Source organism: Anastrepha ludens, chromosome 4 (assembly GCF_028408465.1).
Source record: "Anastrepha ludens isolate Willacy chromosome 4, idAnaLude1.1, whole genome shotgun sequence".
Lineage (NCBI taxonomy): Eukaryota > Metazoa > Arthropoda > Insecta > Diptera > Tephritidae > Anastrepha > Anastrepha ludens.
In genome coordinates this window covers 18,986,341-18,999,241 of record NC_071500.1, presented here as the reverse complement: position 1 = coordinate 18,999,241, position 12,901 = coordinate 18,986,341, and the positions used below count along the sequence as shown (strand labels likewise).

Sequence of the window (12,901 nt, the reverse complement as noted above, 5' to 3'; positions counted from 1 at the left end):
AAATAAAAACTTGGAAACGTTAGAATAAGTCGAAGATACTTCACTTTAAAGCCTCTATACCTAACTTTTCAACTTTGAATAAATCTCAAAGCTATTTGTTTCAAAATTCCATAATTTCAGTTTACTTCGTCTATACTCAAGCCTAGAAATAACCAATTTTCAGGAAAATTGTCGACCATATCCAAAATACTTGGATTATCTGACATTACTCTGCAGCAAAACTGTTGCATTTGAGAAATAACTACACAGTGCCCCAAAAATGTAAATACATTCCCGATGGATTGATCGATTCTTGAGGCTCTTCAGAAGAGGTATTTTTTTTAAATTGCATTTTTATTCGAAAATTCTAAAATTTGTACTGCCAATTGATGACACTGAGGCCTGAGAGTTTGTAATAATATTTTGCCAAAAAAAAATGTATATGGAGAATATTTAATAAGCTATAAAGCTGCTGGAACTTCTATTTAAAAGCCCTGGAATTGTGATAAAAAGTTTGTGAAAATTTTATAATTTTGTACATTATATATATTACTAAATTTGGCGATAATACGATTTTTGTTAGGCAACCAGCTATACTTATAGAACAAAATAATGAACAGTAAACACTTAAAAAAAATAACTATTTTTCCCCCTTTGAATTTTGAAACTTGATGATTTTTTTCAGCGGCAAAATATCTTTCAAAAGATATTTACAATAGTTCTTTATACTTCGGAAAAATTAAAAAAGGAAAACATAAACAAATTTCAATTACAACAAAATTTTAAGCAGAGTTGCCAAATAACTTATGACTAAAAACAAAAATAGAAAAAAGTTAATTGACTATCAATAAAAAAAATTCTAAACGCATAGAGACGCTACGCAAGGTGGCGCAAAATTAATCACGCTATAGGAAGATTTTTAATTTTTGCAAATGGCGTCGTACTTCAATCATATTTGACACTCGACAACTGCAGTATTCAAGCGGACAAGCAGTGGAAGGTGTAATGGTTAAAATAAATGATTTTCTACATTTAAACTAAAAACTAAAAAAAAATTAATAAATAAAACAAAATTTAAGAAATAAAAAAAAATTCGAAAACAAAATGAAACGATTAATTTTGCACCTAATAACTGATGGCTAAATAATCAAAGAATTAAATGATTGTCAACAAAACAAAAATTCTAAAAAAACAACATTGGATGATTAATTTTGCGCCACCTTGTATTATTCCGGAAATGACTCCCGAAAACGACTGCTACATTTTTAATAATATTAAAACTTTTTTTTTTATCATTAAAGCGCAAAAGTAAAATGTAAAGGAAATATCAGTGGAAAGACACTTATGGGTTAAATATATGTGTATGTATATAAAGCATTGTATGTATGTATGTATGTTAATTAATCATTACACCCAATAATTTTCTCCAACAAAAATAATCACTTGAATTATAAAGTTCGCTACCTGCTGAGGACACGGTCAGCTGCCGATTGCTGTCAATATACAGCAAATGCTGCACGCGCACAACAATAGGAAAAGTGTATGCCTTCGTACGCGTCAATGATGCGGAAAACGAAATAAACAATTTTGAACGAAAAGAAGAACTGCCTTACGATAGTTCCAACTCGCTTTTGTTGTAAAATGTAGGTATGTACATACATATGTATATATGTACTTGCAGTACACCGAAAAACATGCTTTGATGCCGTTGTAATTTTGTATTTTTTTTATTTTCTTATTCGTATGGACCGAACACGGCAATAAAATCCACATTAATTACGAGGCGCAGAAAACGAGCATACACACATTGACGCACACAAATATACCATTTGCCCATTTGCCCATTTGCCAATAACGTAATCGATTACGTGATTTACATGACAGCCGAATGGGCAAGCAAACAACAACAACAAATACCGCTGCAAACGAAATGCTCATAAGAAATTACAATAATGCCTCCGAATTCATTGTATTTATTTACAAAATAGTATATAGGTAATATTAGTGGCATACATATATATGTATATATATATATATAAACGCGTGCATGCGTGTGTGTGTTGTGGAAAATCGTAAAACACCAGGAATGCGAAAGCGTCTAAGGTGTGGGAAAACCGGAAATTGATCAATGAAAATTTGCATTTATATGGAATCGCGCGAATTGTAACTGCCACAAATTTTCATTCGCAATTCAGTAATAAGGGAAATGCATGAAAATGTGGCAACAAAAAAGCAAGCACATATGTACGTATTCCAAATATACAGTGGTAGGCAAAAGCTTTCGGCCATACAACGTACTAATGGAAGAAAAGTGTTTAGAAAAAGACTTAAATGTATTGCCTTTCTTTCTGAATGCTTTGAGAGCCAGTGGAAAGTAACTTGCGATTTAAAATTGATGATTATGCGTTTTTAAAAGTTTGGAGCGCCGTGAAAGACGACGTTAGATACATCTTCAGTGTGTTCTGTTAAGAAAATTTATCGCGCGCTTCTTCCATTTTATGGTCAGTTTAATCGACCCACTGAAGCGGCTATTCGAGCTATTGTGACTAAATTTAGAACCAAATTTACATTACTGGACATCAAACCACTAACACGCTTACGTAGAGTGCGAACTGAAGAAAATATCTCAGCTGTATCGGCCAGTGTTAATGATGACCATCAATTATTGATTCGTCGCCGTTCGCAGCAATTGGGCCTCTGTGGCTCAACAACGTGGAAAGTTTTGCGAAAGGATTTAGGCGTGAAGCCTTTCAAAATAGAGTTGGTGCAAGAATTGAAGCCGAGCGATCTATGGCAACGCAGAATTTTTGGAGAATGGGCTCTTGGAAAGTTGGCCGAAGATCATCTTTTTTATCGAAAAATTGTGTTCATTTTTGGCTCAATGGGTACGTCAATAAGCAGAATTGTCGATTTTGGAGTGAAGATCAGCCAGAAGAATTGCAAGAGCTACCAATGTATCCAGAAAAGGTCAGAGTTTGTTGCGATTTATGGGCTGGAGGTATCATTGGACCGTATTTCATCAAAGATGCTGCGCATCGTAACGTAACTATGAATTGTGAGCGCTACTGTGAAATAATTTTGTTTGCCCTAAATGCAAGAGCTCGACTTGCATGACATGTGGTTTCAGCAAGACGGTGCCACATGCCACACGACACGCGTAACAATGGACTTTTTGAGAGGCGAGTTCAGTGAACATTTTATTTCATGTTCGGGGCCTGTCAATTGGCCACCCAGATCGTGCGATATAACGCTTTTAGATTATTTTTTGTGGGGCTATGTTAAAGCTCATGTCTATTCAGTCAAGCCAGCTTCAATTACCGCATTGGAAGACAACATTATATATATATATATATAATATATAATATATAATTGGCGCGTACAGCGTTTTTGGGTGTTTGGCCGAACTCCTACTCCTATTTGTGATGTGCGTCTTGATGTTGTTCCACAAATGGAGGGACCTACAGTTTCAAGCCGACTCCGAACGGCAGATATTTTTATGAGGAGCTTTTTCAGGACAGAAATACACTCGGAGGTTTACCATTGCCTGCCGAGGGGCAACCGCTATTAGAAAAATGTTTTTATTAATTTTGATTTCACCGAGATTCGAAGACAACATTAAAGCATTTATATGTGAGATACCGGCCGACACATTGGAAAGAGTATGCCAAAATTGGACTAAGCGGACGGACCATTTGAAGCGCAGTCGCGGTCAACATTTGCATGAAATAATCTTCAAACATTAAATTATATGGACTGTACTATCGATTTAAATAAAAATTTCATGCATTTTTCTGAATTCTACGTGTGTTTTTTTGAAAAAATTTCCTATAGCTCTTAAAAAATCACCCTTTAGTAAATAAACAAAAGTTAGCAGGCAGCACTGAAAATGAGTTGCTAAGAATTACATTTGTCTGGCAGCACTTAATGAGTATTAGTAAGACCGCGTTCACACAGGGAAACATTTTTTGTTACAATTCGTTTCTTCGGATGCTCGGACTCTGTCCGACTCTGTGTTCTCGTTCTACCCAATGTTGTTGTAAACTAAAACCTAAACAACTGCAAGCAAAGCAGCTTGACGGGCATTATCAAAAGAGGATTCGCAAAGTTGAACCAAAAAAATGTGCCTGACCGAATAAGGTCTTATAAAAATTGGTTAATATCAGACAATAGAGTTGGCAGCAGTGAAAATAGTGAGTAGTAGTACCAGGCAGCTAGTGACGAATCTTGTGCATATGCAAATTTTTCGGCAAGCGAGCAGAGCCTCAACATAGCGAGCGGAGGAGTGGCGAATCGCAGGCACCTATTGTCACATAAGTTGTTTACATCTAAGAGAGAAGCAATGTTAAGGAGAGCTCGCATATGAGCTTAATTTAATTCGTTTCCAATAAAAATATATAAATTTTCTCAAAAATTAGAAGTTCCGCGGAGAAGGATGATGGATATCAGATCGAAAATTATAAGTTTCTCAATAAAAGACAAACAAAGAGTAATATTTTAGTCATGAAAACGTTGCTTCTTGATTATAAATTGGATTGCCATATAACTTTTCAGTAGAAAAATTAAAAGGTTTGAATTCGAATATATTTTAAATAGGATTGTCACATAACCTTAAAAAAAAATATTTTTTTGCCAATAAAAAGTGTATTTCTAAAAAATAATCGTTTTTCAATACAAATTAAAAAAATTGGTTTGTAGTAAGGCGTTTTTTTTTTTTTTTTTTTTTTTTTGTTTTTTTAATAAATTCAAACTACGTCAATACAAAAAACTAAGCGGCAAAAATTTATGATAGTAAAGTTTTACTATATACTCAAAGGTTCCAAATCCGGAGGAAAGTTTTAGATATCAACTCGAGAAATATAAATGGTTGGAAATCCAATAAATTTTCGTACATACCAACACCAAAGTTGAGAGCTGAAAGAACAGTGCTCATCAGACTTTTCGTTGGCATACATGTAATATATCGGCGTGAAAGAGCTTGCTTTGAAGGCCATATAATAAATGTCTATGCATAATAAATACGTATTTATTGTTTTATTGACTAATTTTCGGTATTTTTGTGCAGATTATTATATATCATTCGTCGTTAAATGTCGACTTCCGGACTGCTGTAACGTCTACCAGGCAGAAGTTTTAGCGATAAAGGGGAGAACTGTGTACCTTAACGCACACGCCGTAACAAAAACTATGACAAATATCTTGTCCAATTGCCAGGCGGCTATCAAATCAATGAAGGCAGTTATACTAAAAGCAAAGGTTGTTCAGGAAGAAGCCTGTTCAGGTCGTGACTTGTGTCACCGGTCATTAGCAGGCAAGCACTCTTCTAAGCTAGGAGTATTTTCTCATGAATACTGGAGAAATTATATAGTCAAAGAAGAGGAAGACACAGTAGAACACTTCCTCCGTAATTGTCCAGCGACCTAACGTAATCTAAATGCCGAATACTTTCGTGCAGCTAAAAGTCGAGTTGTCTTATGTCGTTGATTTATTCTCAGTCTAATTTATTTGTTAATTGAACAAAAGAAGTATTGTATTAGGTTTTTTATATATAATCTCACACTACCCTACAGATAATAATAATTAATATCTTTGTTTTATTTTTTCGACACTTTAATTCTACATAATACGAAGCAATGCCGAAAACTTTTGTCCCTTACTGTATGTATATACATAAATTTATATGCCCAGTGCAATATTTCACTTGCTATGATTACTCAGCTTTTATATATATGGACACATATTTTATATATGCATGTAAATAAATCCACATCCATTGTTTACTTCAAATTTGTTCACCCAAAACAATAATAAGCTGCCAACTTGCTAAAGGTCCCAGTGCGATTCCCGCATATATGTGTATGTGTATGTGATGCTCATGCATGTTTACGAATTATATGTTTTTGCATACATAAAGTACATACAGGCCGCGACAAGCAATAGCACCTCACCGAATTTACCTGGTTGGGCAATTTTTTGTTCTTCAAAAAAAAAAAAAATCTGAAAAATTAATTACAAAAAGTTTAAAAATTAAAAAGAAATTCAAAAATAAAAGCTCCAAAAATTAAACATTAAAAAATCTAAAAGTTATAAAAAAAATTCAAAAATTAAAAACAATCCAAAAATAAAAAAAATATCAAAAATTAAAAAAAAATTCAGAATTAAAAAAAAAATTAAAAATAAAAAAACTACAAAAATTAAAAAAAATCTTAAAATTAAACAAAAAATCCAGAATTTAAAACAAATTCAAATAACAAAATTCAAAAAACTGCCAAAAATTCAAAATTTCAAAACACACAGTTTTTTTTTAAGAAATCAAACGTACTTCAGTTTTTTTCTTGTTTGTTTTTTTTGTATACATTAAAAAGTAAGCACAAAGCTTTGAGTACAATTTGATAAAACTTAATTTTGTATTTCATAAGTGCCACATAACCAAACAATATATCCATACGAAATTAATAGTGTAAAAAATACTTGGTGAAGTTGATAAAAGAAAAAAAACTAAAAACAAAAAAAAAACAATTTAAGAAAATAAAAACTGGAGGGTAGTTAAGGTGGAAGAGCCTTCAGGAAACTCCAGACATGTCACGCTGCTCCTGGACCAGGAAAGCGTTCACGCACTGGACGACCGCAAGGGGATTGTGGCATTCGGGTTCACTACCACTACCATTTGGACCTATCAGCCGAAAAATCTCCTCGCACCCAGCGAAGAGAGTAAGGCGGCCCCCGAGATGGATGTCGATAAGCCTCTCTCACAAGATTCGACGATTGAGTCCGACTCGGAATCAAACAGCGAGCTTGTGGGAAACTTATTTAACATTCAACTCGGGGACGAGGATAGTCTTTTAGATAGCGGTGATGACGCGAACGCCACAGTCATCGAATGTCCGTCTAAAAGTGCTGCAGATTAATCTGCACCACTCTAAGGCTGCCTCGGCAGCCCTCATTCTTCGTCTCTCTGACCTCAGAGAAGACATCATTCTCATCCAAGAACCTTGGATATCAAACAACAAGATATGCGGCCTGAAAGATAGGCACTACACCTTGTTTCAAGGTGAGGCTAACGTTAGATCGCGCTCTTGTATTCTCATTCGAAAACATATTAATGCTTTTCTTCTTCCCTTTAGCAATGCTGACACCACTGCCATAGAGGTTGAAGCAGTCCACGGCCCGATTTGGATTGTGTCGGCTTACATGCCTTACGACGCAGCGGAGGCGCCTCCTCCTGAAGCAGTGAGGAGGCTCGTCAATACGGCGCATCTGATCCAGAAACGCGTCATTATTGGAGCAGACGCTAATGCACATAATACTGTTTGGGGCAGTACAAACAACAACACACGAGGTGAGCAACTTTTTGATTATATTCTAGCGAATAAGCTTGATATATGTAATAGAGGTGATGTCCCTACGTTTCTTAACTCGTCTAGAAGAGAGGTACTCGATATTACTCTTGCTAGCGAATCATGTACACAACTGGTTCAGGACTGGAGCGTTGATAAACAGCACTCTTTTTCCGACCACCAATATATAACATTCACTTTAAAAGCCGAAACGGCAAAACCCATGAAGTACCTTAACAAAAAGCGTATGAATTGGATCAAATATAAAGAACATCTTGCCAATGGACTTCCTGATATCAGGCAGTTTGAAATGGCAAATAAAAACGATATCGAAAACGCTGTCAACATGATAACGAAGACGTGTCAAAGCGCAGCACGACAATCTTGTCCCCTGACAAAAACAGGAGGTAAGCATAAACCTTTTTGGTGGACTCCAGAAATCTCAGAACTTCGCAATCGAACTCGGAAACTCTTTAACCAATCTAAAATAACAGACGAATGGGAAGAATATCGACAATGTCTCAAAGACTTTAAGAAAGCTGTCAGAAGTGCAAAACGCACATCCTGGCGATCATACACTCAAGAATTAGAAAACACCTCAGAAGTAAGCAGACTACGCAAGATTCTTGCTTCAAACCCAGTCTCTCCCAGTTTTATCATGACTCAAGATGGAACTTGGACTACTTCAACTGACCACACTCTTAGAATACTTCTAGAATCTCACTTTCCAGGCTGTGTTGTCAAGTTACCTGCACTTCCCAGCACTTTTCGGAGTAATTATGGGAATAGATCAGATCTAATCAGCTCTAATAGCATCTCTACAGCAATACTAAGCTTTAAAAAATTTAAATCACCAGGTCCTGACAACATCATTCCAGCAGAACTTCAAGAAGGACTAGAAATTCTACTGCCTTGGTTAACCAGGATCTTTAACAAGTGTTTAAATCTGTCTTATCTTCCGACAATTTGGAAGAAATCGAAGGTAGTATTCATTCCGAAAACGGGGAAGCCTTCACACTGTAAACCAAACGACTTCAGGCCCATTAGCCTAACCTCTTTTTGCTTAAAGGCTTTTGAAAAAGTCTTAGATGAGCAAATCAAAACCCAACTTGATACTAAGTTGATCTCAGAGGCACAACATGCCTACACTAAAGGGAAATCGACTGAAACGGCACTTCATTCACTGGTGCAAACAGTGGAAACTTCCCTTCACAATAAGGAGTACTCTCTTGTCGCATTTATGGACATAGAAGGTGCTTTTAATAATATTGAACCCAACGCTATTTTGTCTGAAATTGCCAAATTGGGTATTAATTACTCCATCCGAAAGATGATCGAACAAATGCTCCAAAGTAGAATAATCACTTCAGAGCTTGGGTTAAGCCGCATGAGAATGTACGCCGTCAAAGGCACTCCTCAAGGCGGAGTACTTTCACCCCTTCTCTGGAATCTCGCTGTAAACAGTTTGCTCCGAAATCCCGAAAAAGCAGGCTGCAAGGTTGTAGCCTATGCAGATGATATTGCTCTCTGCGTGTCAGGCAAATACTCTTACTGAATACTCTTACTGAGCTCATGCAACGCTCAATCAATATTCTGTCAAAATGGTGCACCGAATGCGGACTAAATGCGAATCCAGCAAAGACAGATCTTGTTCTCTTCAATAGGAAACAACAATCTCCTCCACTGCAAACAATAACCTTAAAAGGGGAATCGTTACTCCTATCTGATTCAGCTAAATATCTAGGAGTTATTCTAGATAGGAAGTTGAGTTGGAAATTGAACATCGAAAACAGATGCAAAAAAGCTTTCATAGCTCTTTATACTTGCAAGAAAGCTATAGGCAAAACCTGGGGTTTTTCACCTCGGATCATTTATTGGATATATACCTCGATCATCAAACCGATACTCTTCTACGGTGTGGTTGTATGGTGGACAGCACTCGAAAAACGGTGTAGAGTAGCCACAATTGATCGAGTTCAAAGAACAGCCTGCCTCCTGATAACAGGATGCTTAAGTACAACACCTACTAAGGCTCTAAATACGTTGCTTCACTTGTTCCCTATCGATCTGGCTGGCAAAGCGATTGCAGCGAAAGCAGCGACACGCATGAATGCTATATCGAAATGGAATAAGTATCTTGGCCATTCGGCCATACTGAACAGGAACACTGTTATCTCTTCTGACATAGACTATCATGTAAGTCTTCCATCACCACCCTTGCTATTCTCCTGTTCACTCCCAACTAGGGAAGAATGGAAGACAAATCTAACCGAAATCAATGGCCCTCTGATTATATATACAGATGGTTCAAAACAAGACGGCAAAGTGGGATTTGGAATCTTTTCCAATTCCCCTCACATCAATCTATCATTTAGATTACCCGACTACTGTAGCGTATTCCAAGCGGAAGTATGCGCTATCTGGTATGCTGCGAAAACTCTCTTAGAAAATAGAATATCACTAGAGGATATCCGCTTTTTCACCGACAGTCAAGCGGCCGTTCGAGCACTCAGCTCCTCTTATACCCACTCAGATGTGGTTCGATCCTGTCTCTTATCTCTTAACGAGATAAGTGTTCAGAATTCTGTCCAAGTTATATGGATACCGGGTCACAGTGGATTCGAAGGTAACTGCAAAGCTGATGAGCTCGCAAGAGCCGGAGCTGCGCAATCAAATGTTAGTAACTTACCCACAATCCACATTCCGCTCTCAACATGTAAATTACTCATTGATCGAGAATTTCACAGCATTGCTGATCGGAGGTGGCGAGTGGAAACTACTTGCGTTACGACCAGACAAATCTGGCCATCCTACAATCTGAAACAGACAAAAACCCTTATAAGTCTTTCGAAACACGAACTAAGGCATATAATATCTCTTATCACCGGCCACTGCCTGTTGGGCACTCACGCACGTCGGCTTGGGGTTCCTCAAAACGACCTGTGCAGATACTGCGAGGACGAAGATGAGGAAGTATCGAGTAGACATTTGCTGTGCAGTTGTCCCGGTCTAGCCAGAAGTCGCCTCGCTCTTCTTGGCTCTCCAACAATTGACAATCTTTCAGTACTCTCGAACCTGAAAATCGAATCTCTCATCAAATTCTCGAAACGAATTAATATCTTTGACCAAAATCCACAATAAAAATCTCGGTTAGGTGGGGAAATCATGTAACATAATGAGCTCTAGGGCAACACAACGGACCCAACTTGCGGTCTATGTGGCACTCCGATGCGGGGTCACCCTTAAACCAACCAACCAAGAAAATAAAAAAAAATTTAAGAGAAACGATTTAAGGAAATTAAAAAAAAAATTTAAAAAAAGTTTAAAAAAAATTAAAAAAATTATTAAAAAAAAAAATAGAAAAAAATTCAAAAAATAAAAAAAACATTTAAAATAAATAAAAAAATTAAAAAAAAAATTACAAAAACATAAAAAAATTAAAAAAAAAAATTAAAAAATTAAAAACAAAATAAAAAAATTAAAAACAAAATAAAAAAATTTAAAAAAAGTTTAAAGAAATAAAAAAAAATTTAAAAAGATAAGAGCAAAAATAAAAAAATTAAATTAAATAAAATAAAAAAAAAATAAAAAAAATATATATTTATTTCATAGTATGTGCTGCCCCCACCGCTACAAATAATTAATTTAAACGATTGGGCATTCATGGAATGAGTTTTGGAAATACGTAACTTCAATTTTGTCTTAAAATAAATAAATAATTGGCGCGTACACTTCTGTTAGGTGTTTGGCCGAGCTCCTCCTCCTATTTGTGGTGTGCGTCTTGATGTTGTTCCACAAATGGAGGGACCTACAGTTTCAAGCCGACTCCGAACGGCAGATATTTTTATGAGGAGCTTTTTCATGGCAGAAATACACTCGGAGGCTTGCCATTGCCTGCCGAGGGGCGACCGCTATTAGAAAAATGTTTTTATTAATTTTGCCTTCACCGAGATTCGAACTAACGACCTCTAGGTGAATTCCGAATGGTAATCACGCACCAACCCATTCGGCTACGGCGGCCGCAATTTTGTCTTACTCTTCCACAATAGTCCTTTTTTATCAATCAACCGTTCAAATTGCCGTCCGTTTTGGTAAACTTAACTAAATAGTAGTACCCAAATATTTTCAATGGGGTTTAAATCCAGGTTACATGCTGGCCAATCCAAACAGTCGATTTTGCTCTTTCGAAGAAGACAAGACTCAGTTGGGACACTGAATTGCAGCATTGTTTTACTGAAATATCCAAATTTCGTTTGGGATTTCATGCGATTTGAAAAATAATACAAATAGGGGACTTCCCATGATGCCCAAAAGCTGCTCAAACCATAAGGAAGTAGCCGCCAAAATTTCGAGAATACCAAGTTGTTCTTTCGCGGCCTGTGTCCATCCGATACTTCATCTTTCCATCTGACTTGTCCAAGTTGAACTTTTTCTCCTCACTAAAAATGACTTTGAGCCACTCTTTTGACCAAAATTTATATTTGTCAGCGAATTGCATTCGAGCGTATTTATGCCAGGGTTTTAACTTAGGTTTATGCAGCTTTGTTTTTCGTATTTGATGTTATCGTCAGTACTTAAAATTTGCTGAATTCGCTGAGGTATTTTGAATGTACTACGAAATTTTTTATCCGAAAAAATATGGAAAAAAGCAACACATCTGCTAAAAAAAATACAAAAGAAATGCCATTTATTTTTTAACAACTTTAAACTTGCACTTTACTACACTAAAAAACCACAAAACTGCATCTTTGCATCTGCAAACATTTTTCAAGAAATTATATTGTAATTAAAAAGAACGAAACTGTGATGAAAAGTTTGTGGAAATTTTCCGATTTTTGTATTAAATTTTAAATTTGGATTTATATGGATTTTGTGTAGCAGTGAGCTGTAAAAAAAAATTGTGAATATTCCAATCAAAATAAAACTAATCAAAACTGATCCAAATGTTGAGGTGCTATCGTTTTGTCACGGGCTGTACGCATATACTTGGCTGTTTGGCATTGAAAATTTATATTAACGGAAAACCTCATATGCGTTATAAACAAAAGTATTTTACACTTTACTATAACTCGGGTTTATTATAGTCGTGCACAATTGGAGGTTTATGTTTACGTCAAATTGTCTGAAAATGCCAAAAGGTGGCAGCTTGTACAATAAATAGTTGCGCGCCTCGAAACCAATTAAATACGTTGAAACAATTTCTATTCATATACACAAACATAAGTGCAAGTATGTATGTATGTGTGCATGTATGTATGGATGTGTGCATGTATATTTCATTTTAAAATGGAATAAAACAATATAAAACTGCTGGCATTAAAAAGCATAAACTATACAACACCGCATTCGAAATGTGAATTGAAGGCGAAAAATGTCGAATAGCAATTTTGAGTAGTGAAAACCTGATTGAACGAGTGTCAACACCACCGCCGGCGAACTCAAATGCCTAAAATTGCAAATTCAAACTCTGCACTTGTTGGAAACACGTGGATGCTGGATGATATCCCAAGCCCGGTGAACTACATCAGGAAGCAGACATTTAAAGAAGACATTTAAAAGAGAGACTCTCTCGTTCCCGCTCTCTTCTT

The 12,901-nt window shown here is 36.1% G+C and overlaps 1 protein-coding gene across 1 annotated transcript in view; it reads right to left on the bottom strand.

Moving 5' to 3' along the window:
* The window catches only part of LOC128860034 (myocardin-related transcription factor B), a 46,488-nt gene that overhangs the window by 24,928 nt on the left and 8,659 nt on the right, over nucleotides 1-12,901 (bottom strand). The gene's annotated exons all lie outside the window — the stretch shown is intronic.